General features: G+C 39.3%; 2 pseudogenes; one reads left to right on the plus strand and one right to left on the minus strand.

The window, feature by feature from the left end:
• The window catches only part of LOC129484733 (tripartite motif-containing protein 64-like), a 97,864-nt pseudogene that overhangs the window by 11,389 nt on the left and 61,585 nt on the right, over positions 1–24,890 (minus strand).
• LOC129484735 (tripartite motif-containing protein 43-like) lies at positions 15,081–20,466 on the plus strand (annotated as a pseudogene).

Consider the following 24,890-nt stretch of genomic DNA (forward strand, 5'->3'; position numbering starts at 1 on the left):
GATTTCATATTTTTCTGATGGAATTAGGCAGATATTTACTTTCTGCTGTGGCTTTCTTGATCTTTACACTTTCTAAAATAAACGTTATTTTAAAATAAGAAACAAAAAGATACTGAAAATAAAGATATGCAAAAATTATATTACATTGTATGAGAGAATATTATATTTATCATTACTACATATATATTGAAATTTTCTATTGGCTTGCAAGAAATCATCTATGATATTTTTCCACAGTACGAAAAAAAAAGAAAAAGTCATATTATAACAGGGAATCATTTTTTCTTTTCCTACCTGTAAAAACGTCTATCTGGTAACCCTAAGGATCAATAAATGCTCATTACAGAAACATTGGTTGATTATTCATAATTCTCAATAATATTGGAATGCGAAATAAAATGAATATAGTTATAACTTCATGAAAATTCATTTCTATAGACGAAATAAAAATTTCAGAACAAAACTGTACTTAGCTCTGGGGATTGGTTCCAGGACACTGACAGAGATCAAAATTTGTGCATACTCAAGTCCTGCAGAAAAGACATGTATACATGAAAAGTAGGCCCCCCCTGTGGAATTAACAAGCTGAATGTGAAAAAACACTAAACAAATCAAATTGATTTGTCAGATTAATAATCCAGATTTTAGTGTAAATTATTTAATATTTCATCTTTTCAAGTGATTTTCCGAAAAATGTAAGTGCAGCATTCTCAGAGTCTGAAAAGACTTTCTGGATTACCTTGCTCTGCCTCAGTGAGGAAAGGTAGCTGCAGATGTGGAATGTGGAGCCACATCTGACCTCCCTTCGGTTAACTGGCCATAATATAACTCTCACCACATACCTAACGGCCTTTGACATCCTGGTCTTCATATTGTTAAGACAATGAAGTAGGCAATAATATAAAAGAAAATATTTCTGAAAAACATGGCTAAGAGTCCCAATGGAACGTGACAGTTTTGCTTTATTTTGTTTTGTTTTTTAGAAAAACATTCATAATTTTCTTACTTTACACATTTTTCATTAGTTCTTTATTGGCCACATCTGAGGTTCTCAGATTCAAGCTCATGTAATGAGTATCATTCTGTGAATAAAGTTCTTACATATGAAAGCTAAAGGAAAAATAATTGTTGAGGTTTGTTCCATAGAAATAAATTGACTCACTTAAAAGCCTTTTCTTCTGGATTTATGTCCTTCCTACTTTGTGATTTTTTTTTAATTGTCAAATAAAAATCTGTAAATATCCAATAATCATATGATGCACAATGATAAACAATGCCATGCGAGAGTGCTCAGCAAGCCTTCCATATTTGTGATTGTTTTTGAACTCAGGCAGGTGAAGTAGTAGGAGGTGCTCCTTACAATTTTTGTTTTGCAAACATTTATTTCTTCATTTAACCCATGACCACAACCTCCCTGATTCACCAAAAATTGAGTAAATAATCCTTGTTTTTTTTTTTTGTTTTTTTTTTTGAGACAGTTTCGCTCTTGTTGCCCAGGCTAGAGTACAATGGAGTGATCTTGGCTCACCACAACCTACACCTCCAAGGTTGAAGCAATTCTCCTGCCTCAGCCTCCCGAATAGCTGGGATTACAGGCATGTGCCACCATGCCCGGCTAATTTTGTATTTTTAGTAGAGACGGGGTTTCTCCATGTTGGCCAGGCTGGTCTCGAACTCCTGACCTCAGGTGATCTGTCCGCCTCAGCCTCCCAACGTGCTGGGATTACAGGCATAAGCCACCATGGTTGGCCAATCCTTGTTCTTATGAATCTTTCTTTTTTTTTTTTAATTAACTAATTTATTTTTTTTTAATTTTTTTAAAAGTACAAATAAAAACAAACATATTAGGAAGGTTGCACATGGGAAGACAGGGAATAGAAATAAGGGGTGGGAATTAAAGAAAATAAATGAGAGAGGGACTTTGTATAGATCAATGATAATAACTCAATCCTCTATTTGACAAAGAAGAAGGAGAAAGAAGAGGAAGAAAAAGAAAGTGGGATAAAAGATCAGAAAGGGAGGAAAATCAAAAAAATTAGAGTATGACTCCAGGTTAGACCTGTTTTGTTGTCGCTTGGTTGGTTGCTTTGTTGTATTTTTCATATGTTTCACCATGTTGGCCAGGCTGGTCTCGAACTCCTAGCCTCAAGTGATCAACCTGCCTCGGCCTCCCAGAGTACTGGGACTACAGGCGTAAGCCACCACGTCCAGCCCCCACATTGCTTCTGGCCTCTGTGGTAGACCTCCCAGACAGGTGGCCGGGCAGAGGTGCTCCCCACATCCCAGACGGGGCTGCCAGGCAGAGGTGCTCCTCACTTCCCAGACGGGGCGGCCGGGCAGAGACACTCCTCACTTCCTAGACGGGGTGGCGGCCGGGCAGAGGGGCTCCTCACTTCCTGGATGGGGTGGCCGGGCAGAGGCGCTCCTCACATCCCGGAGGGTGGCCGGGCAGAGGCGCTCCTCACTTCCCAGACGGGGCGGCCAGGCAGAGGCACACCTCACATCCCAGAAGGGGCGGCCGGGCAGAGGCGCTCCTCACTTCCCAGACAGGGTGGCGGCCAGGCAGAGGGGCTCCTCACTTCCCGGACTGGGTGGCCAGGCCGAGGCGCCCCTCACATCCCAGAGGATGGGTGGCCAGGCAGAGGCGCTCCTCACGTTCCAGAAGGGGCTGCCGGGCAGAGGCGCTCCTCACCTCCCAGATGGGGTGGCCGCACAGAGGCGCTCCTCACTTCCCAGACGGGGTGGCCACGCAGAGGCGCTCCTAACTTCCCAGATGGGGCAGCCAGGCAGAGGCGCTCCTCACATCCTAGACGGTGGGCGGCGGGCGGAGGCGCTCCCCACTTCCCAGAGGATGGGCGGCCGGGCAGAGGCACTCCTCACTTCCCAGACGATGGGTGGCCAGGCAGAGGCGCTCCTCACATCCTAGGCGGGGCAGCCGGGCAGATGGGCTCCTCACATCCCAGGCGGGGCAGCTGGGCAGAGGCGCTCCTCACATCCCAGACGATGGGCGGCGGGCAGAGGCGCTCCTCACTTCCCAGACAGGGCGGCCCAGCAGAGGCGCTCCTCACTTCCCAGATGGGATGGCGGCCGGGCAGAGTCGCTCCTCACATCCGAGACGATGGGCAGCCAGGCAGAGACATTCCTCACTTCCTAGACGGGGTGGCGGCTGGGCAGAGGAGCTCCTCATAACCCAGAGGAAGGGCGGCCAGGCAGAGACGCTCCCCACCTCCCAGACGGGGCGGCGGCCGGGCAAAGGCTGCAATCCCAGCACCCTGGGAAGCCAAGACAGGCGGCTGGGAGGTGGAGGCTGCAGCGAGCCAAGACCACGCCACCGCACTCCAGCCCGGGCAACACCGAGTGAGCCAGACTCCGTCTGCAGTTCCAGCACCTCGGTAGGCAAAGGCGGGCAGACCACTGGAGGTCAGGAGCTGGAGACCAGCCTGGCCGACATGGTGAAACCGCGACTCCAGCCAAAGGAGAAAAACGAGGGAGGGGTGGTGGCGCGCACAGGCAATCCCAGGCAGTCCGCAGGCCAGGGCAGGAGAACCACGGGAGCCGGACGCAGGGAGTCTGCAGCGAGCCTGGGAAAGAAAGAAAGAAAGAAAAGGGTTAATGGGTGCAGCAAAACAACATGGCACATGGATACATATGTAACAAACCTGCACATTGTGCACATGTACCCTAAAACCTAAAGTATAATAAATAAAATAGAATAAAAAAAAAGAAAAAAAAAACAGTTCAAAAAATCTTCCATCATAATTAAAAAAAAAAAAAAATGAAGGAAGGAAGGAAGGAAGGCAGGCAGGCAGGCAGGCACTTTGTGATATTTTTAACAAAATCATTTTCTGTATGCAATATTAATATTTAAAAAGATAAGTTTGAAAAAAATAATTTGGCAAAATAAAGTTTACCATCTTTAAAAATAAAAAGTTGGCCCTCTACATACGTGGGGTTCTATCCTTCAATACTGTATTTTATTATGTTTTCTTAAGACATGGAATTTTGCTCTTTTGCCAGGGTGGAGTACAGTGGCTTGATCATACATCACCACAGCCTCAAACTCCTGGGCTTAAGCAATTCTCCTTTCTCAGCTTCCTAAGTACTTGGGATTACAGTGAATAACACTGTATTTTCTACCTATCTTTGCTTGCTGATGTGAAATCTACAGATCGAAAGGGCTGACCGTATTTTTTAAAAACATTGTGCTTAAGTAGACCTGTGCAATTCAAATCAGTGTTCTTCAAGTATGAAATGTGTATTTTAAATTCCTATAATATGCAAATGAAGAACAATAAAATACATAGATACCACATTTTTAAATCTTACAAAATACTATTCTGCTAAAGCTTATGAAAGCACATAAACAGCTGCATGTGCCAATGGGAAAAAAGATAGTGATTTTTATTTACATCGATAATAACTAACTGATAAACCCAGGTATACAAATGTAGGAAAGACTTTCTTCACCTTAGGTCTCCTAGTAATCTGCTCACAGAAATAATATTAATATTAAATTAAAATAATCTAGTAATGTTTAGTAAGATGCCTGACAAATTATAAATATTTACCAAGTGATAACTAACAATATTCTAATTTTTAAAGCTAAACCTATTAGGAACACAAAACATGGTGCTTATTTCAGTCTTTCTACAATATCTGGATGCCTGCTATGAATCAAACGCTCCCTGCTTTCACAGAACTTACAGTCCAAAAGGAGTGATGGGCTTGCTATTGCAATAAGAATGATTCGATCTAATTGAAAGTGTATCAACAAGCTCTGAGTAGATGAACAATGAGTCACTGAATTCAATATACCATTCTGTCACAATGTAATTAACTAATGAGAAACCATCATTACATTAAGAAAGCATTAGTTATTATATTCATTCATTTATCTCTTACTTTTTATAATGTAGTTTTACTAACAGTTGGCATTTAGAACTGGCTGGTCACCTCCCATGAGCCAATTACTGTTTTGAATGTTTATACAATACATGATTTTTAATCTTCAGAGCAATTCTGCAAGTTGGGGAGGCTAGTAGCCCCATTTCATAGATGAGATAATAAAGGATCAGGAGTTAAATAACTTACCTAAACTCACACTAGATAGTTTTAGAATGAAATGGGAGGTCTATATTTTTCTTTCAACTGCACCCTGTTGACAAAGGAAAAATAGGAATAACTACAACCCCCATAATTTGGATATCAGCTCTAATCAACATTTATGAATTTAGCATCACGAACTCAGATTTTGAAATAGTATATAGTAAATGAAACACAGACTATCTGTTAGCAGCTCGCATAAACAGATGAGACAATCAAATAAAACATAATTTCAAAAAAATGCTATGGGTTTCTGAATCAAATTCACAATCCATTGCTACAAATACAAAAATTGATGTGGCCACACACATGTAAATGCACAAAGACACACACACACACACACTTCTCTTTCTCTGTATCCTATGTTAACACCCTGTATCCTTTGATACAGTGGAAAGAAGTCATACAAGAAAAGCAGGATGAAGACATGTCTCTTCCTTAGATTTCAAAGTTTTTGTTGAGAAATTCAATGTTCAACTTAATTTACTTAGTGAGAAATTACTATTATTACGTGCAATGCACTGCTCAGGTGTTTCAAGAATTGTAAACATCTTATAGAGACACAGACTGGATCTTTACTATCATTTGGAGAAAATGAAACAAATGTAGAAATACTCAAGGAAGAAAAAGCTGTGTGTCCTTAACAAACTATAATTCAAATGATGAGACGTTTTGTCAGGGAGAGAAAACATCATATTTCTCTTAAAGATAGAAAATCAGCTTCATGGAATCTGCTTACATTTTCATTCTCATTGTTGACCTTTTACCCACATAAAAAAAATGGGAAAGAATTGTGAACAATAAGGAAACAAATCTCCCAATATTCCTCTGAAGATAATGCAATGCTTATACTAACTGATTAACTCCCTTTAAGATTTTCCTATATTTGTTGAATAAAATTAATCAAATTATATATTCAACTTTACATTCTTTCTGCTTACTTCATATGTTGTTGTAAATGTCTTCTTATATTGTATCTCTAATAATCTCTTTTTTTTTTTGAGACGGAATCTTGCTCTGTCGTCCAGGCTGGCCACCTCCTGGGCTCAAGCGGTTCTCCTGCCTCAGTCTCCTGAGTAGCTGGGATTACAGGTGCCTGCCACAACGCCTGGCTAGTTTTGTTTGTTTGTCTGTTTTTTGTTGTTGTTGTTTTTTAGTAGAGATGGGATTTCACCATGGTAGCCAGACTGGTTTCAAAGTCCTGACCTCAGGAGTTTTGTCTCACCCACCCAAATTGCTGGAATTACAGGTATGAGTCACCACGCCAGACTCTAATCATTGATTCTAATGATTATAAAATGTTCTCATTGGGGAATATCGACTTCTTTAGTAATTTCTCTTCTCTTAGGCAAGAGGTTATTTTGAAATACTTGCTATTATCATTTTAGAACTCAAGTCTTTTTCAAACCAGTATTTCTTTTCCAAATTTGAGACTTTTTCTTAAGAAATAATTCAAGAAATGAAAATACTGTGACAAAATATAGAACTTTATGACAGTTCTTGGACACTTTAGAAATATATAGCTATTACTTTCAAAAATATTAATATAATGCACGATATTATCAGAAATCCATGGAGAGCATATGCTTCAGTGTACCAGACAGAGCAATGGGCACAACCAAGGTGTCAATTGTTATGCTACTGTGAGCAGCAGAACAATAGCAAAAGGGTTCTATCTAATCATTTCAACATGGCAGCAAACTTTTTTTTTTTTTTTTATTATACTTTAGGGTTTTAGGGTACATGTGCACAATGTGCAGGTTTGTTACATATGTATCCATGTGCCATGTTGATTTCCTGCACCCACTAACTCGTCATTTAGCATTAGGTGTATCTCCTAATGCTGTCTCTCCCCCATCCCCCCACCCCACAACAGTCCCCGGAGTGTGATGTTCCCCTTCCTGTGTCCATGAGTTCTCATTGTTCAATTCCCACCTATGAGTGAGAACATGCGGTGTTTGGTTTTTTGTCCTTGCGATAGTTTACTGAGAATGATGGTTTCCAGTTTCATCCATGTCCCTACAAAGGACACGAACTCATCATTTTTTATGGCTGCATAGTATTCCATGGTGTATATGTGCCACATTTTCTTAATCCAGTCTATCGTTGTTGGACATTTGGGTTGGTTCCAAGTCTTTGCTATTGTGAATAGTGCCGCAATAAACATACGTGTGCATGTGTCTTTATAGCAGCATGATTTATAGTCCTTTGGGTATATACCCAGTAATGGGATGGCTGGGTCAAATGGTGTTTCTAGTTCTAGATCCCTGAGGAATCGCCACACTGACTTCCACAATGGTTGAACTAGTTTACAGTCCCACCAACAGTGTAAAAGTGTTCCTATTTCTCCACATCCTCTCCAGCACCTGTTGTTTCCTGATTTTTTAATGATGGCCATTCTAACTGGTGTGAGATGGTATCTCACTGTGGTTTTGATTTGCATTTCTCTGATGGCCAGTGATGAGGAGCATTTCTTCATGTGTTTTTTGGCTGCATAAATGTCTTCTTTTGAGAAGTGTCTGTTCATGTCCTCTGCCCACTTTTTGATGGGGTTGTTTGTTTTTTTCTTGTAAATTTGTTTGAGTTCATTGTAGATTCTGGATATTAGCCCTTTGTCAGATGAGTAGGTTGCAAAGATTTTCTCCCATTGTGTAGGTTGCCTGTTCACTCTGATGATAGTTTCTTTTGCTGTGCAGAAGCTCTTTAGTTTAATAGATGCAGAAAAGGCCTTTGACAAAATTCAATAACCCTTCATGCTAAAAACTCTCAATAAATTAGGTATTGATGGGACGTATCTCAAAATAATAAGAGCTATCTACAACAAACCCACAGCCAATATCATACTGAATGGGCAAAAACTGGAAGCATTCCCTCTGAAAACTGGCACAAGACAGGGATGCCCTCTCTCACTGCTCCTATTCAACATAGTGCTGGAAGTTCTGGCCAGAGCAATCAGGCAGGAGAAGGAAATTAAGGGTATTCAATTAGGAAAAGAGGAAGTCAAATTGTCCCTGTTTGCAGATGACATGATTGTATATCTAGAAAACCCCATTGTCTCAGCCCAAAATCTCCTTAAGCTGATTAGCAACTTCAGCAAAGTCTCAGGATACAAAATTAATGTACAAAAATCACAAGCATTCTTGTACACCAATAACAGACAAACAGAGAGCCAAATCATGAGTGATCTCCCATTCACAATTGCTTCAAAGAGAATAAAATACCTAGGAATCCAACTTACAAGAGATGTGAAGGACCTCTTCAAGGAGAACTACAAACCACTGCTCAATGAAATAAAAGAGGATACAAACAAATGGAAGAACATTCCATGCTCATGGGTTGGAAGAATCAATATCGTGAAAATGGCCATACTGCCCAAGGTAATTTATAGATTCAATGCCATCCCCATCAAGCTACCAATGACTTTCTTCACAGAATTGGAAAGAACTACTTTAAAGTTCATATGGAACCAAAAAAGAGCCCGCATCGCCAAGTCAATCCTAAGCCAAAAGAACAAAGCTGGAGGCATCACGCTACCTGACTTTAAACTATACTACAAGGCTACAGTAACCAAAACAGCATGGTACTGGTACCACAACAGAGACATAGATCAATGGAACAGAACAGAGCCCTCAGAAATGATGCCGCATAGCTACAACTATCTGATCTTTGACAAACCTGACAAAAACAAGAAATGGGGAAAGGATTCCCTATTTAATAAATGGTGCTGGGAAAACTGGCTAGCCATATGTAGAAAGCTGCAACTGGATCCCTTCCTTACACCTTATACAAAAATTAATTCAAGATGGATTAAAGACTTATATGTTAGACCTAAAACCATTAAAATCCTACAAGAAAACCTAGGCAATACCATTCAGGACATAGGCGTGGGCAAGGACTTCATGTCTAAAACACCAAAAGCAATGGCAACAAAAGCCAAAATCGACAAATGGGATCTCATTAAACTAAAGAGCTTCTGCACAGCAAAAGGGAGCAAACTTTTTATTAGGATTTCTTGCTAATAGCAAAATATTCAGCTAAAACAATTTTGTTTCCTGGGAAATGATATAAAATATCAGTAAGCATGATGAAATACACTATCACTATGAAATGCAATAATTACTGCATGAGATAAACAGGGTTTCACAGAAAGATAAATCTTTGTTCACAAAGAGATTCTCAGATTATTTGAATGATATTTAAGAAACTTAGAGTTGACCCTTGAACACCATGGTGGTTGGGGTGCCGAGATCCCATGTAGTCAGAAATCAGCGTATAACGTTTGACTTCCTCAAAACTTAGCTATCAATAGCCTACTGTCGACTAGAAGCCTTAATGATAATATTCACAGTTGATTATTGCATATTTTATATGTTATATGTATACTGTATTTTTACACTAAAGTTATCTAAAGGAAATAAAATGTTATTAAGAAAATCAAAAGAAAAATATATTTAATATTCATTAATGGAATACTAAATCTAATTAGTGGAAGTGGATCATTATAAGGGTTTTCATCCTCATCATCTTCATGTTGAGTAATCAGAGAAGGAGGAGAAAGAGGAGGGGTTGGTCTTGCTCTCTCAGGGGTAGCAGAAGCGGAAGAAACTCCAATTATAAGTGACTCACATAGCTCCAACCAGTGTTATTCAAGGGTCAACAGTATATATAGGTCAAAAGTTTTAAAACTATATTCTCTAATTTTCTAAATATAATTAAACTACATTACATAAAAAGTTAATAGAAAATTTCTTGGAATTTCAGGCAGGTAAATTGGGGCGGGGGTGCTGGAAACTATATACTAGATAAACCATTGTACTATTGGATTTCCACTTAGTTCATATATGTCATTAACACACATATGATGAGAGAGGCAGTGCTTAGAGATGTAGCAGAAAAGGTAGCATAGGGTAGTTCAAGATGGGGCCTAGATGCATGGCTGAAGAATCTGTATGGATCATTTACTAATTCAAACATAAAATGAGTACTATGAAGAGAAGAGATGAAATGAAATTACATATACATTCTGAAAGAAGTAAAGATTTCCTGATGGAAAAGTAAAAACAAATAATATTAAAGACACTCCCAAGCACTAAGAAAGAAATTGCATCTGTGAGAAAGAGAGAGATATCATCAGCTTAATTATTTATATTATAAGTCATCTTGATGCTTTAAAGGTGATATCCTTAAGGATATAACTGCAATACTTTTTTCTTCAAAATATCAAGTGCCTACTGTGTCTTAATAAGCATTCTAAGCCAATGCAGAAACGAACAAATGAGACAGATTTTCTTGCACCTAAAGAGCTAATGAGGTCGCAGGGTGAGAAACACAAGTCAACAAGTCAAAATACAACATTGAGAAAGTGAAGCTGGCACAGTGGCTCTGGCCTGTAATACCAGCACTTCAGGATTCTGAAGCAGGAGGATCACTTGTGCTTAGCAGTTCAATACCAGCCTCAGCAACAAAGTGAGAGCCCATCTCTAAGAAAAGAAAAACAAAATTAGCTGGGGTTGTGGCATGTTCCTGTATTCTCAGACACTGGCTTAGATGAGAGGATTGCTTGAAATTGGGAAGTCAAGGCCGCAGTGAGCTGATATGGCACCATGCTGAAGCCTGGATGACAGAGCAAGACCATGTTTTGAAAAAAAAAAAATTGATAAAGAAGCGCATTGTGATAAGTGCTTCAGAGAAAAATACAGCAGGAAAGGAAAATAAATAAAGTATCATAGACAAAATTGATTTTTGTTTTGTTTTGTTTTTGTTTTTGAGACAGAGTCTCGCTCTGTCACCCAGGCTGGAGTGCAGTGTCGTGATCTCAGCTCACTGCAAGCTCCGCCTCCCGGGTTCACGCCATTCTCCTGCCTCAGCCTCCCGAGTAGCTGGGACTACAGGCGACCACCACCACGCCAGGCTAATTTTTTTAGTATTATTAGTAGAGATGGGGTTTCACCGTGTTAGCCAGGATGGTCTCGATCTCCTGACATCGAGATCCGCCTGACTCAGCCTCCCAAAGTGCTGGGATTACAGGCATGAGCCACTGTACCCGGCCCAAAATTGAATTTATAATATCATGGTCAGAAAAGACCTAGTATAGAATATATTTGGGCAGATACCTAAAAGAGGCTAGAAACGAAGGCGCGTGGCTATTTCATGTATTTCAGATTTTTCCTAGCTTTTTAGGAAGCGATAACTACATTAAAAATATCAAAATGTAAACTGATTATTTCTCCACACCATATTTGCCCCCATTGCCTATTATGAAGCTTCTGATATAAAGGAAAAGGAATGAGAGTAGAGAAAACTGAAGCCAGATCTCAAGGTTGAGAGTAACTCACTTATGATCAGTAAAGTCTCATAATATGTATGGCAATTTAAGCATGGTAGGTGAGCGTTATTCCGTGTGAAATGAATCAAAATCTTACTGGGAATACTGAAAGTAAATAGGTCAAGCGTATATCGAGACCAGAGAGAAGTGCTCTGCTGCCTTTGGCCCGGAGCAGAAGCAACATTTTAAAGCTTAATTACTTGTTTCTCAATATAAGAGGAGAGGAGAATGTCTGCCTATTGACCTCAACTGCATCCTCCTGCAACTAATATCCTTCATTCCCCTTGTCCCTGAATTCCCTTGACCCGCCCCTCCTTCATTTGATTGGCTCTGTGTACTTGTTAGAATCAGAAGATCTGGGGGAAATGTGGCTTCTGAACATGTACACTAGACTCTACCCATATCCGGCCCTGTGACCCTACAAACATGCTCAACTGAATTTTCCTCCCATAGAGATACTCTTCCTGCTGAGTTTCTCTCCTCTGCTCTTAGAGCCAAATGGCATCTCCTGTCCTATCCCTGGATGGCTTAACCCAGGAAAATTCCTGGATCCAAGAGGAGTCAGATAAAGGAACGGTGGCCTTGTGGGGGCTGAGATTCTCATAGAGATAAAGGGGATATCCTGAAATCTAGGGTTTCTTCCTTCCCTTTTCCCTCCCTTACAGCTTCTGCTGCTCCTGCGAGCTTTGCTCTATCTCTCATCCAGCTCAGACTGTTGGTGAGCCTGATAGTCTTTGCATAGCCAAGGTGGTCCTTGAAGAACTCTTGTCTGCACGAGGTCTGAGCTGCTTCTCCAGAATCTGCAGCACGGGTTTCCATAACTTCATGAAGATCTGGAGCCACCGGTAACTAGGCAGAGAGTGTTCTCATGTGTCTGACATGGCATGTCAATCCTCTCCATGAGCGGTAGAATAAATGCATTCAGATGAAGCCCTGCCATCATTACTTTGTCAAGTAGAAATGCATTTCAATTTACCTCAGAGCAACACGTCCTACACTACCATGGCCCAGGGAGATCCCTGAGATGGAGCTTTGTAGACATTCCCTGCTTTACCCCTTGAGCTGGGATGACCAATGCCAGGTATTATAGGAGGGAATCCTACATCCTGTGGTTGCTGTGACGCCCTTGAAAGCCGTCATCTGGAGCATTAGGAGCAGGAGAAATGTCCCTTCTGGAGTGGAGGCCGACAGTGTTCTTAGATTAAATTCTTACATTACAATAAAAGTGAATCGCCTGGGTACGGTGGCTCATGCCTCTATTCCCAGCACTTTAATAACCACTCTACTAAAAATGCAAAAAAAAAAAAAAACATTAGCCAGGCATGGCGGTGGGCACCTGTAATCCCAGCTACTTGGGAGGCTGAGGCAGGAGAATTGCTTGAACCTGGGAGGCAGAGGTTGCAGTGAGTCGAGATCACTTCACTGCACTCCAGCTTAGGCAAGGCAATAGAGCAAGACTGCATCCAAAAAAAAAAATAAACTTCTGTTTTGAAAAGACTTAATCATCATCTATCTTAACACCCCCCTATGCCCCCTGAAATGCAGTCAGTTGAAAGAAAGGTGTTGGTCTTCAGAGATTTATATAAGGACACTTCAAGAGCCAAGCTCATTCTTCTCCAGAACCCACAGAGTGGCTTTGCACCTGGCCTTGGAGACTTCCTAAAGCTGCAAGCACTGCACGGTGAGGCTCTGATCTCTGAACTGAATTCATCTTATTTGACAGCAGGCTTTGGTGAGAACATAGATATTTTTCTGAGGTAAGTACACAATTTCCAGAGTAGGAACTACTATTAGGTTACAAACCAAAACAAACAAAATTTGGGGACTTTAATTTACCTGCAAACTTAGATTTTTTTTAGATGAAATGATCTCATTTTCTGAGTTTTAAAAACGTTTCCATTTCTTTTTTAAAATTATACTAAACATAATACCTAGGTTTACAAGCTCCATTTACTTAACCTATTTACCAATTAACATTTTCGTCATCTGTCTTGCTAAATGTTCCTCAAATTAAGGTTATGATTAATTTTTTACTTAATGTATTTCTAAGTTATTTGTATAGATTGTAAGCGTTTTGCAATAGTTTCCAAATATCTAGTAATTTTTTAATCTCTGTGGGATCTATAAATGGCTTATGGGTGTTGTAATTTATGTGTATAAATGTGTTACATTTTACTGTACTAGTGGTAATGTGCCTGTGTTACAATGTATGGCTATATATAGGTAGAGAGTGCATTGAATGATTCAGGCAAACATTTTTTTCTAAAAAACGGTAAAAGTCTCTTCACAAACTTCAGTCTGTCAAAGAAAGCAAGAAATTAGTATTTCTGCAGAAAAGTCTCACTGGCAATCATGCAGAAATGTCAGAAATAGAGGGATCATATATTTATACAGTGTAGATACCAGGATTTAGGTTTTTCATTTCTTTGTTTCTTTGTTTGCTTTAGACAGGGCCACCCAGGCTGGAGTGCAGTGGTGGAAATAAGACTCACTATTGCCTCTACTTCTCACTTCAAGCAATCCTTCAGCCTCATCTCCCAAAGTAGCTGGGACTACAGGCATGGGTCCTCATGTTCAGCTATTATGCACACATATATATTTATAGAGATAGGCCAACCTAGACATTTTGCCATGTTGCCAGTCTAGAACTCCTGAGGTCAAAGCATCCCACCTGACTTGGCCTCCCCAAATACTGTGATTACAGGCTTGAGCCACCTTGCCTGGCCTAGGTTTTTTTTTCTCTTTTTTTTTTTTCAAAACATACATTTAAAACTCTGACTTACTCTCTAGTGCCTGTTATTATTGCATAATACTTACTCGTTTTCTGACTGCGTGAAACAGCAATGATAATGCTTCCAAAGAGCTTAGAAAATATTTCTATCCTTTGTGTACTCTCCTACAGTTTATCAATCTTTTTGTAATTTTAATTACCTGTCTTTGAAAAATGTTGTAATATTAACCAGTTTATCACCAAATTAACAGACAGTCCAAGAACAGTAAAGATGCCAGAAAGTTTTTGTTGATTGAATTAACATAGCAGCCTAGAAAAACAATGATTGTTTGTTTTACCTTGGAGAAGTGACTTTACCTCGATTTGTCTGCTTTACCTTGGAGAGTAAAAGCTAGCTTTTTCTGATTTGGGTCTAAGTATGAGTTCTGCTCTAACATTTTCAAGCAGGGTCCTTCTGGAAAAGTCACGATGGATGGTTGTTACAGTTAAATAAAAAACTGAGAGTAGAAGAGCTTAGTTAACTTGCCTTCTCTAAACCAATCACTGGCAATTAAGAGTGTTACTGATTCTCAGACCATTCAAGACTCAACCCTTGAGTTTACAGGTTGATGAAACCTGTGAAGCCCAAGCAATTTGGTGGACACTAACCCCCCAAAAAATTCGACATTCTTCTATGCAAGAAAATAGGGTTTGGATAGCTGGCCATGTGTTGATTGGAGAACAGTCACGTTTTCCTACAGAGGTCGATATCTCTTAGTGCCTTGGTTTTCTATTTTTCCTATCTCTGTCGTTGCAAATTAAAGCCTATTCTTCTCTAGAAAAAAGGATATTAGTCAATCACAACCTCATTCAAACTTTGCTTGGACCTTTGTCTCTCCAGGGTAGAAGATTAAATTCTTGTGGTCTTCTTTCCTTAGGAAAATGGACTCAGACTTCTCACATGCCTTCCAGAAGGAACTCACCTGCGTCATCTGCCTGAACTACCTGGTAGACCCTGCCACTCTCTGCTGTGGACACAGCTTCTGTAGGCCCTGTCTCTGCCTTTCCTGGGAAGAAGCCTGAAGTCCTACCAACTGCCCTGCATGCAGGGAACCATCACAGAACAAGGACTTCAAAACCTATATTCTTCTGAAGAACTTAGTGACCACTGCGAGAAAAGCCAGTCTCTGGCAATTCCTGAGCTGTGAGAAACAAATATGTGGGACCACACGGAAACAAAGAAGATGTTCTCTGACAGGGACAAGAGTCTGCTCTGTTTGCTGTGCTCCAACTCTCAGGAGCACGGGGCTCACAAACACTATCCCACTGAAGGGGCAGCTGAGGGACACCAGGTAAGAGATAGTTCTGCGATCACCTGAAAGCTGGAAGGTGGCAGAGTTAAAGAGATTAGAAGGAAGATGAGAATCATCATGGTGATTACTCCATTGTTTACCGAGTGCCAGGTGCTGTTCTAGGTACCAATGATGAAATTTTGAATAAAATATGCAACTCTACCTTCCTTCATGGAGCTCGGACCCAAACAGAGCGTGAACAAGTAAATGTCACTATTATTGAGTCTACAGTTCAATGCTAAAGGCATTGAAAAGCCACCAAAACTGCTAGCGCAAAGAAACATATTTTGGAAATATGTTTAATATTATTGGACAAACGAGTATGGGAATAGCACACTACAAAATCTGGGGGCTAGCATAGTGGTTTCTGAAGCAGGATGTTTCCCTGAACATTAGTCAGGTAATAGGAAATCTTCACTTTTCAGTTCCCTAAACTGTTCTGCCTTCTGAAACCTCAAACTGAAAAATATCTATTGAGGATGAGCAGTGAAAAATTTGTTTTTCTTTCCCCTTTCTAATGTATTTATGTATTATATCCCTTGCTTGCATATACCACTCAGAGTGTGGAATCTATGGTGTCTGATTTTCTGTTGTTCAACCTCGTAATTCTTTTGCAGGAGAAGCCCTTAAAGCAAATGAGGATTTTATGGAAAAAGATTCAAGAAAATCAGAGAAATCTAAATGAGGAGAGAAGAACAGCCTTCCTCTGGAGGGTAAGTATGAGACCACGAGTCCTCATTACCAGCTTGAGACAGGCATGCTGAGAGCATTTATATTAGCAACTTGAGTTGAAATTTTCATATACCAGATTTTGTCATGTGTTTATTCATAGGCTGGAAAACAACCAGACTATTCAATATAACAATTGTTCAAATTTTCTGTAAATGCTTTTCAGATAAATAAAAATAGATATAAATTCTGAAGGACAAGTAGGTGCTTAAAATTAGTAAGCATTTCAGGCAGAGATTTTTGTATAAACGAATTATGTAATATTGATTAAATAGTATATAATTGAGGAATAAAGACATTTAATGGTGAATATGATGTTGTCCAGGGGCAAAAAAGCAGGTGGGATCTGTAATTTAATAAATGTGCCTGTGCTGGTGAAATCTGATAGCAAAGGACCCAGATGATGCCAGCTCAAGTAGGAGAAAATGTAACACGATGAAAAGCTGAGGAGAAGGGACAACAAATTACTGGGAGAGTGAGAGAATAAATATGTCAATATTGAGAGGAGAAACACAATGGAATGGAGATTCATGTTCTTAGAATGGCAGGGCAATTCAGAGCCTGTGGCTTTTGAGGGAAGAAAGATGGGAGACAGAAAAGAAGTAGTCGGTTTGAGAGACGGGGGTTAAATTTTTTACTAAGATCCTTTCCGTGTGATGGCTTCTGATCCTGATTATAATATACTAACAACATCTCTACTTAGAGTGATTGTTTGGGCTGTGAAGTACAAAGGTTTGAGACTACAAACTAATTGAATAACAAAGATTATATATATTATTGATGACAATTTAACAATCACCCATAAATTTTAGTTGTTTTCTAATGGTATTTCAGATTTAAGAGGACATATATTTAAACATTTAAATCTAAAGGGCTTTTTTGCAGGTGCTCAAGAATTGATGCATTACATAAATTTTGAAGGAAGGTCTTACTTAACTCATCATCCTGTTTGTAAAGGGTGGAAAATAAAAGAAGGAATGAGGAGGATGAATTTGTGGGTTCTGGGAGGTGGAAGTAGACCTAAGCATTTAGCCTACAAAATCCATGTCCCTACAGATTGTTGTTGTTTTATGGGCACAGATGATCAGGAATTAGTATGGGAAGCTGCATCCAGTTCTCCATAGAGGAGAAAAACAACATTTAGAGAGACTGAACGGGGAATACCAAGAGATTTTTCAGCAACTCCAGAGAAGTTGGATCAACATGGATCAAGAGTAAACACTTGAAAGAAATGTATCAGGAAATAATGGAAGTGTGTCATAAACCAGATGTGGAGCTGCTCCAGGTAAGGACCGAAAGAAAGCTTTATGGAATTGTGCAACTAGACTTCCATAGAACGTTTTCTACCACAAGCTTCCTCCTCCAGCACATTTCATTCAAACTCTGGAAGAAAAAAATTCATGTGAAAATTCTATTTTTGTTTCCATAGGATAATACAAAGAAATTTGGGAAAAACAAACATTTCCTTCTTCCTCCTTTTGGGAAGCCCTAGGTTTGAAGTGCTCTTGATTTGAGCCACATTACCCTTCGGGTACTAGCCCTGAAAAAGACCACATTGTAGACAGCTGCAGCAATGCGCAGTCACTAGGCACACCTTTCTCTCTCACTCAAATTTAGGGTCCTGAATTTACTAGAAATAGATTACGTCAATAGGTCTTACAGGTATAATAAGTGTTAGAGATGAGAATACATTTTAAAACTGTTGCAGTGATAGTATGTGGTAATTCTAAAGTTTTCAAAACCTAAAGAGCAGATCTGCAGAATAGCAACTTTGTTGGTTTGTTTGTTTGTTTGTTTTGAGACGGAGTCTTCTGTCATCCAGGCTGAAGTCCAGTGGCCCAATCTCAGCTCACTTCAACTTCTGCCTCCCTGGTTCAAGCGATTCTCCCACCTCAGCCTCCCTAGTATCTGGGAATAAAGGTATGCACCACCGCACACAGCTAATTTTTTTGTATTTTTAGTAGAGATGGGTTTTTGCCATGTTGTCCGGGCTAGTCTGGAACTCCTGACCTCAGGTGATCCATCCACCTTGGCCTCCCAAAGTGCTGGGATTACAGGTGTGAGCCACCTCACCCAACAGGAATAACAACTTTCTAAAGAAGTCATTTTTTTTTCTCTCTCTCTCTACAGGATTTGGAAGACGTGGTGGCAAGGTATGTTATTGGCCGTCAGTGCAATCTGGAGCACAAGGCATGCTATGAAAAAGATCAAGCTGTTTCCAACAAAGTGAAAACATAATTTACCAACACCACAATGTGACAGTGTGATTGTGTGGGTGTGTGTGTACTCATGTGTTTGTGTTGTATGTTGAATGTTACCTATGCCTTTTATCAGACATTAACCTTTTCTTACTTTTCCAAGTGACTCAGGGGGTTATGTTTTGAAGAGTTCAATGCAGAAGTTGCTAGAATACGACTGCCTCTTTTTAGGATTCAGAATCATAGTTAGAGATCAACTATTTGGTGGCAGATAGGGAGAGAGGCATTTATCTTTCAGTGGCAGTAGGTTAGAAATGGAGTGAAGAGTTAGAAAGACTCCCTAAGAGCCAGAAACCCATCCTAAGATTGTGGAGTTACATTACAATATCAGAAGTGGGTTTGAATGAAGCATTTTCTGTTGGAATCTATTTCTTAAACACAGACATCAGAAACTTAACCAACTCAACCTACTTCCTTGCAGGAGTGAGTCCGTGCTGCTGCACATGCCCCAGCCTGTGAATCCAGAGCTCACTACAGGGCCCATCACTGGGCTGGTGGATAGGTTCAACCACTTTCTAGGTGAGTGTCACCTTCTTGGTGGGATCCACATGCAATGCCTTCAATTCTGGTTTTCTATGGGCTGCTTTCCCAGTGTAATGATCTTTCATCTAGAAGAAAATAGCCTGTGAATAGGTATTTATATTTATAGTTTCATTGTCATCAAACAGACAAAACTAAATAAAAGATGGTGGAATCAGCCATATAACAAATTTCTTAGAAAAATAAAACATGCAGAAGGGCCCTTTAGGATGTAGAACAATTCATGTATAGTTCAACCGTGATACAATTTCCTGTATACAATTATTACAAGAAGTATACAGAACTGAATTAATTCAGGACATTTCGATTTCAAATTCAGTGCAGGTAATGACTGATTTGAGTGACAGTGTTTTTTAAAATACATTTCAGGTGAAGTTTCATAGCATTTATAATTTTAATCATGTGCATTTTAATCAACTAAAGCATACATGAGTAACTCATACAACAGTGCAAAAACTGAGAATCTGTGAACGATAGGAACGTGATTTGTTGGTTGATGAGGCCTTAGATAGAACTCCAGGATAGATCACGATAAATCCAGCAGATAAAAGATGTCTGTGCCTGAATCTGGCGTGAAAGTCAGATAATTCTTGCAAGGAAGCTGCACTTTTCAGAAGGCAGAGTCAGATTTTCTCTTTAAATATGAATTGGCTAGTTTAAGTGGCAGATTATAACATTTCTGGCAAAGTGATAACTTTCTATTTGGGTCTAAGGATGGCTCCCCTCCTCATCTCCTGTCCCAAGCCTCCTGCTCTGCCCTGACAGAGAAGAGACAATGAATGTTAATTTTATTGCTATGGACTTGGCTGAAGTGCAAGAGCTTCCAGTTTTTCAGTTGTTATGAAAGGTCGCTAACTAGATATAGACATGACCTTCCTCCCCTTTATTCTTTTTGAGTTTACAGAAATTGTGATCATTGAAGTTTAGGCGTTTACTTGTGCAGATATCTTAACAGTCTTTCATTCCAACATTTTTCCAGACAGAAGTTTCTTTCTAATCTTGACCTGTGTTTTCTAGTGAGAATCTCTTTCTTATCTGAACATAAGAATTTATAAACTGCTTTTCACTGGAACATTCCCTTTTTTCCACCGTGGAAATTTCCTTCACTTGGGAAGTAACCAATTACAATATCAGGCTGTTTGAGGATGTGAGAAGTTTGATGTGTAGACCTGAATCTTTGCATTCTGACAGATCTGACAATTTTGCTGCATGGGGAGCCTCGGTCTTCTCCTCTGGCAAACACTACTGGGAGCTGGATGTGGACAACTCTTGGGACTGGGCTCTGGGAGTCTGTAAGGACTCCTCGATAAGGAAGAATAGCACAATGGTTAAATCTAAGGACATATTTCTTCTTTTATGTGCCTGCTGTCCTGACCCATATTTCCAGGGATAACCTGGCATACGTAGACACTATGTAAAGCCCACATCCATTAGAAGTTTATAACACTATGTTTCCATGTGACTGTTTTCTTATTCCTGCAGTGCGTATTTCCTGGGATAATAAAATAACCACTTGGTACCTTCCCGTTGTTTGAAGTTCTGAGACAGCTACTCTTTGGTTCTGATGATTTCAACACTGCCCCAACTCCAACAAAATCTAAGTGTTTTCTTGATGGCGAGCCCTGCCATTCACTCTTGGAAGATATTACTGAGAGGTGCATGTTGGGCAGTGTTGGAACTGGGCTGTTAGATTTTGCAATGATTCTTGGACAATGAGAAATGACATGCTGGTTAATTCCAAGAAAATTTTTCTACTTTTCTGTGTCAAGAAGGCTACCAGTGTCATCTCAAGACCTCTTCCGCACTATTATCTCAATATACAGAAAGGCCTCTAGGCCGGATGGGGGTGTTTCTAGATGACGAATGTGGCATAGTAAGCTTTGTTAATGTGGCCAACAGTTTTCTCATCTGTAGCCTCTCTGGTTCTTTCCCTTACCCTCTTACAACTTTGCTTTGCTTTGCTTTGCACTCAAAGAATCAGAGATAGGTCAGTAACATGACTAAAGGTATCAGAAACACCGACTTCTGAGAATGCTAACCTACTGACAACTTGACATTCTTTATCTTTTTCTATGAAATTTTGTACCATTTTTAAAAGTGTGGAGGTATACATTTGTTTTGATTTTCATTAAACTACTCTCTCTTAGAATACTGCACATGTCTTTTCTTTTATTCTGTATCTTTTATTTCCCTTGATTTCCAAGACAGCCCAGGTAAATGAATACCCAAATGTGTTTATCCAAACTGATGGGTTAATGCAAGAGCACAGGTTTCTTCCCCCTGAACTGGAATTTTCTTTTCTCTGTTCCACATCTACTAAGTCCCATTTCATCAAGTGTAAGTTCCAACATTTCTTCAGGGAATTCTTTCTTTAGCTCCTGGACTAGATTAGGCTATTTGTTTTAAAGACTCAGAAAACCTTATACTTTTCTTTGTAAAACTCACAGTGTAATAGTGGGCATCTTTTCTGCTTCTCAGATTACAAGAAAAGGATTGTGTTTGTACTACACACAGGTATATTCCAAGAAAGTACACAATGCTTAAAATACAACTGATATTCATTAATTGTCTGTTTGAATAAAAGAATAAATGCACAAAATAATTGATAAAAACATATGATACAACTGTTTAAAAGGCTACCAAATTTACCCCTGTATTCCTTTTGATTTTAGCTACTGAATGTAACCAAAATCAACAGGGATACTGAGAAATATTATTTAATATAGTTATAAATTGGACTGCTTATCAAATTGATAGGCTCAGTCAATTTTCTTTAGCTCAGGAACAAACTATCGATGGACACAGATCTTAAGAGAGTGACAATGATACAGATAAAGAGGCTGAAAACCTGTAAGATTTTAGTAATTTCACCGATGGCATCCTACAGACAGTTACCTGGGAACATGTCATTACCAGAATAAAATGTAAGACTCGCTTTTTGCTTCAGAAAATACAGAATACTCAGAAGCCTCATTACATTTTAAGAAAACTGCAAATTTATTTAGGTCTTTGAAGTTTTTAAAATACATGTGCAGTAAAATATCCTTATTATCAGAAATACCTATATTTTGATTGTGTTAATTTTGTATGAAGGCTTACTTAAGCATCGACTGGAAATTGGTTCCAGGACTCCCCACAGATAGCAAAATCCTTAGATGCTAATAATCCTCAGATGTCCTTACATAAGATGGGGAAGTATTTGCATGTGGCCTAAGCACACCCTCCAATGTACTTTAATTATATCTAGATTACTTAAAATACTTAATGCGATGTAAATGCTATGTAAGTAGTTGTTACACTGTATTATTTAGGGAATAATGACGAGAAAAAAAAGTCTGCACATGTTCAGTGAAAAGGTAATCATTCCATTTTTTTCCTGAATTTTTTTAATCCATGATGAGTTGAATCCATCGGTGCAGAACCCATGCACATGGAGGTACAACTGTACATCAAATATCATATTTAATGGTGTATTTTCTAGTATTTAATCTAATTACTGACAATATGGCACACAACAAACATATCAAAAGTTTCTGATATGTGTTTTTTGAATTTATTTAAAGCAATCTAGGAATGCCTCCTTTAATGAGGATTGCGGAGAACAAAGTCTAAAAAGGCTGACTCCATTTATAAAAAGTAACTCTGATCCAAAAGTTTAATGACAGATGGGTTGCGTAATGGGTTATTTCAATGATAGGAGGAATGCAAACATACAATTCTGTAGTCATTTATATTTTAATAGCATTAAACTGTTTTAACCATCCTCATCTTGTATATAATCTCATTGTATATTAGAATACTACTATTAGAGCAATAAAGAAGAATGGGTAAATACGGTCAGCTTTTTGCTTTTGTTTTGTTTTGTTTTGTTTTTGAGACAGGCTCTCACTCTGTCGCCCAGGTTGGAGTGTGCTGGTGAGATCACGGCTCACTGCCGCCTCGAAATCCTCAGATCAAGCAATCCTCCAACCTCAGCCTCCCAAATAGCTGGACTACAGGCTGAACTGTCATGCCTGAGTAATTGTGTTCTTGCTGTTGCTGGAGAGAGAGGATCTCACCCTGTTGCCCAGGCTTCTCTCAAGCTCCTACCTCAAGTTATCCTCCCACCTCAGCCTCCAACAGTGCTGGGACTATAGGCATAAGCCACTATGCCAGGCCTAAATACAGCCAATTCAACTGAAATTTAAATTATTTGTGTTTCACTCTCTTTCATTAGATGAATAATCTGTGTCTTAAAATGTGTTTTGAACATGAATTACTTTATGATTGCCCCTTCATAAGAATAGTTCTTAATGTTGAAGAATAATTCACAAAAATATGAAAATTCCTTCATAAAAGTGACTTGAATTAATAGAAGGAATACTAGATACAGGCAGTGGATAATCAAATTTTAAGTGAATTATCTTATTCTGATCTACAATTGTAAGAGAAAGTGGTGCTCCCACCTCAGCCTCTCTAAGTACTGGGAATTATAGGTGTGAGCCACCATGCCTGGCATAAATATGGACAATAATTTAAACTTCAGTTTAATTGGCTGTTCTTATAAGTTTATGAGAGAAATATGTTTCTCTTATAGTTGTGAGGACTGGATGAGATAATGCACATACAACCTCCACTAATAGGGTAGAATCTCCACCCCGAACAGCAGGTCTAGGGTTGCTATGCCCAAGTTTCCCACTGGCTGTATCTTCTGTCCCTCAAGGGATAAGACAAAACACCGGGAGACACCATCCCCGTACCTACTCCAGCACAGACTTTTAGAGCGTGTGTGAGTGCTAGAGAAGCCACTGTCAACTCCTTTGCAGTGATGCAGAGATTAATCTAGGAGGACTGACAGGCCGTAAAAACTGAGAGCTTTGCTCAATGCCTCACATTAATGACTGATTTTGAATCGGCCATGAACAGGTACATTCCCAAGAGCATTGTCAAAAACAATGGAGACCTTGGTTAGGAACATTAAAGAGGAGCTTGGAATCTTTAGCCTGCTTTGTAGCAACAAATAAACTTCTGACCGCCAGCCAGAAGGCTGTGTATCTGTGCCAGCCTGCACCCCCTAAAGAGCAATCAAGGTGGAATGTGGACAAATTTGTAAGTACTCCCCAAGCTAACCACTGATTCATAAATAAAGAGCCTTTAGCCCTACTGCTGAAGAGCTAAAGCACAAATTCTGAGTGAACACTGCGTGAACAATAAATTATTCTGTTCCAGGCAGTGATTCCTAGAAACTAGATTTAAAAATAAAATCACAATCATCTCCGGTGATCTGGGAGACTGACCATGCACTGTCGTAGCAGTAACCAGAGAGAGGATCTCTGCGCTGTTAGTCCACTGAATGTGGGACATAATTGTCAACTTCCTGATCTGTGAAAACAGTCTCCAAGCCAAACACACATTGAATGGTAAAGGATAAAAATCTAAATAACTAGGAATGCTTAGCCACAATTTTAAAAATACAGATTTAGGTAGAAATAGAGATAAATAGATATGAATATTGCTGAGTATCATGTTTAGCTGAATTCATAGTAAATATTTATCACTGTGAATATGTTCATCTCAGAAGCCAAAAGCATACCTACTCTCAGATGAAGGTTGTATATATATATGTACATTTATATGTGTGTTCATGTATATAATATATATATATTTCAAAGCAGTCATTCGCATGTATATTTTTCAATTAGTAAGCTAATTTTCCAAGCACTATTTTTCATATATATATACATATATATGCATATATATATATACATATATATGCATATATATATATACATATATATACACATATATATACATATATATATAATCCCAGCACTTTTAGAGTCTGAGGTGAGAGGATCCCTTGAGACAGGAGTTGGAGAGAAGCCTGGGCAACA

The sequence above is a fragment of the Symphalangus syndactylus genome, chromosome 6 (assembly GCF_028878055.3).
Source record: "Symphalangus syndactylus isolate Jambi chromosome 6, NHGRI_mSymSyn1-v2.1_pri, whole genome shotgun sequence".
In the NCBI taxonomy this organism is placed as follows: Eukaryota; Metazoa; Chordata; class Mammalia; order Primates; family Hylobatidae; genus Symphalangus; species Symphalangus syndactylus.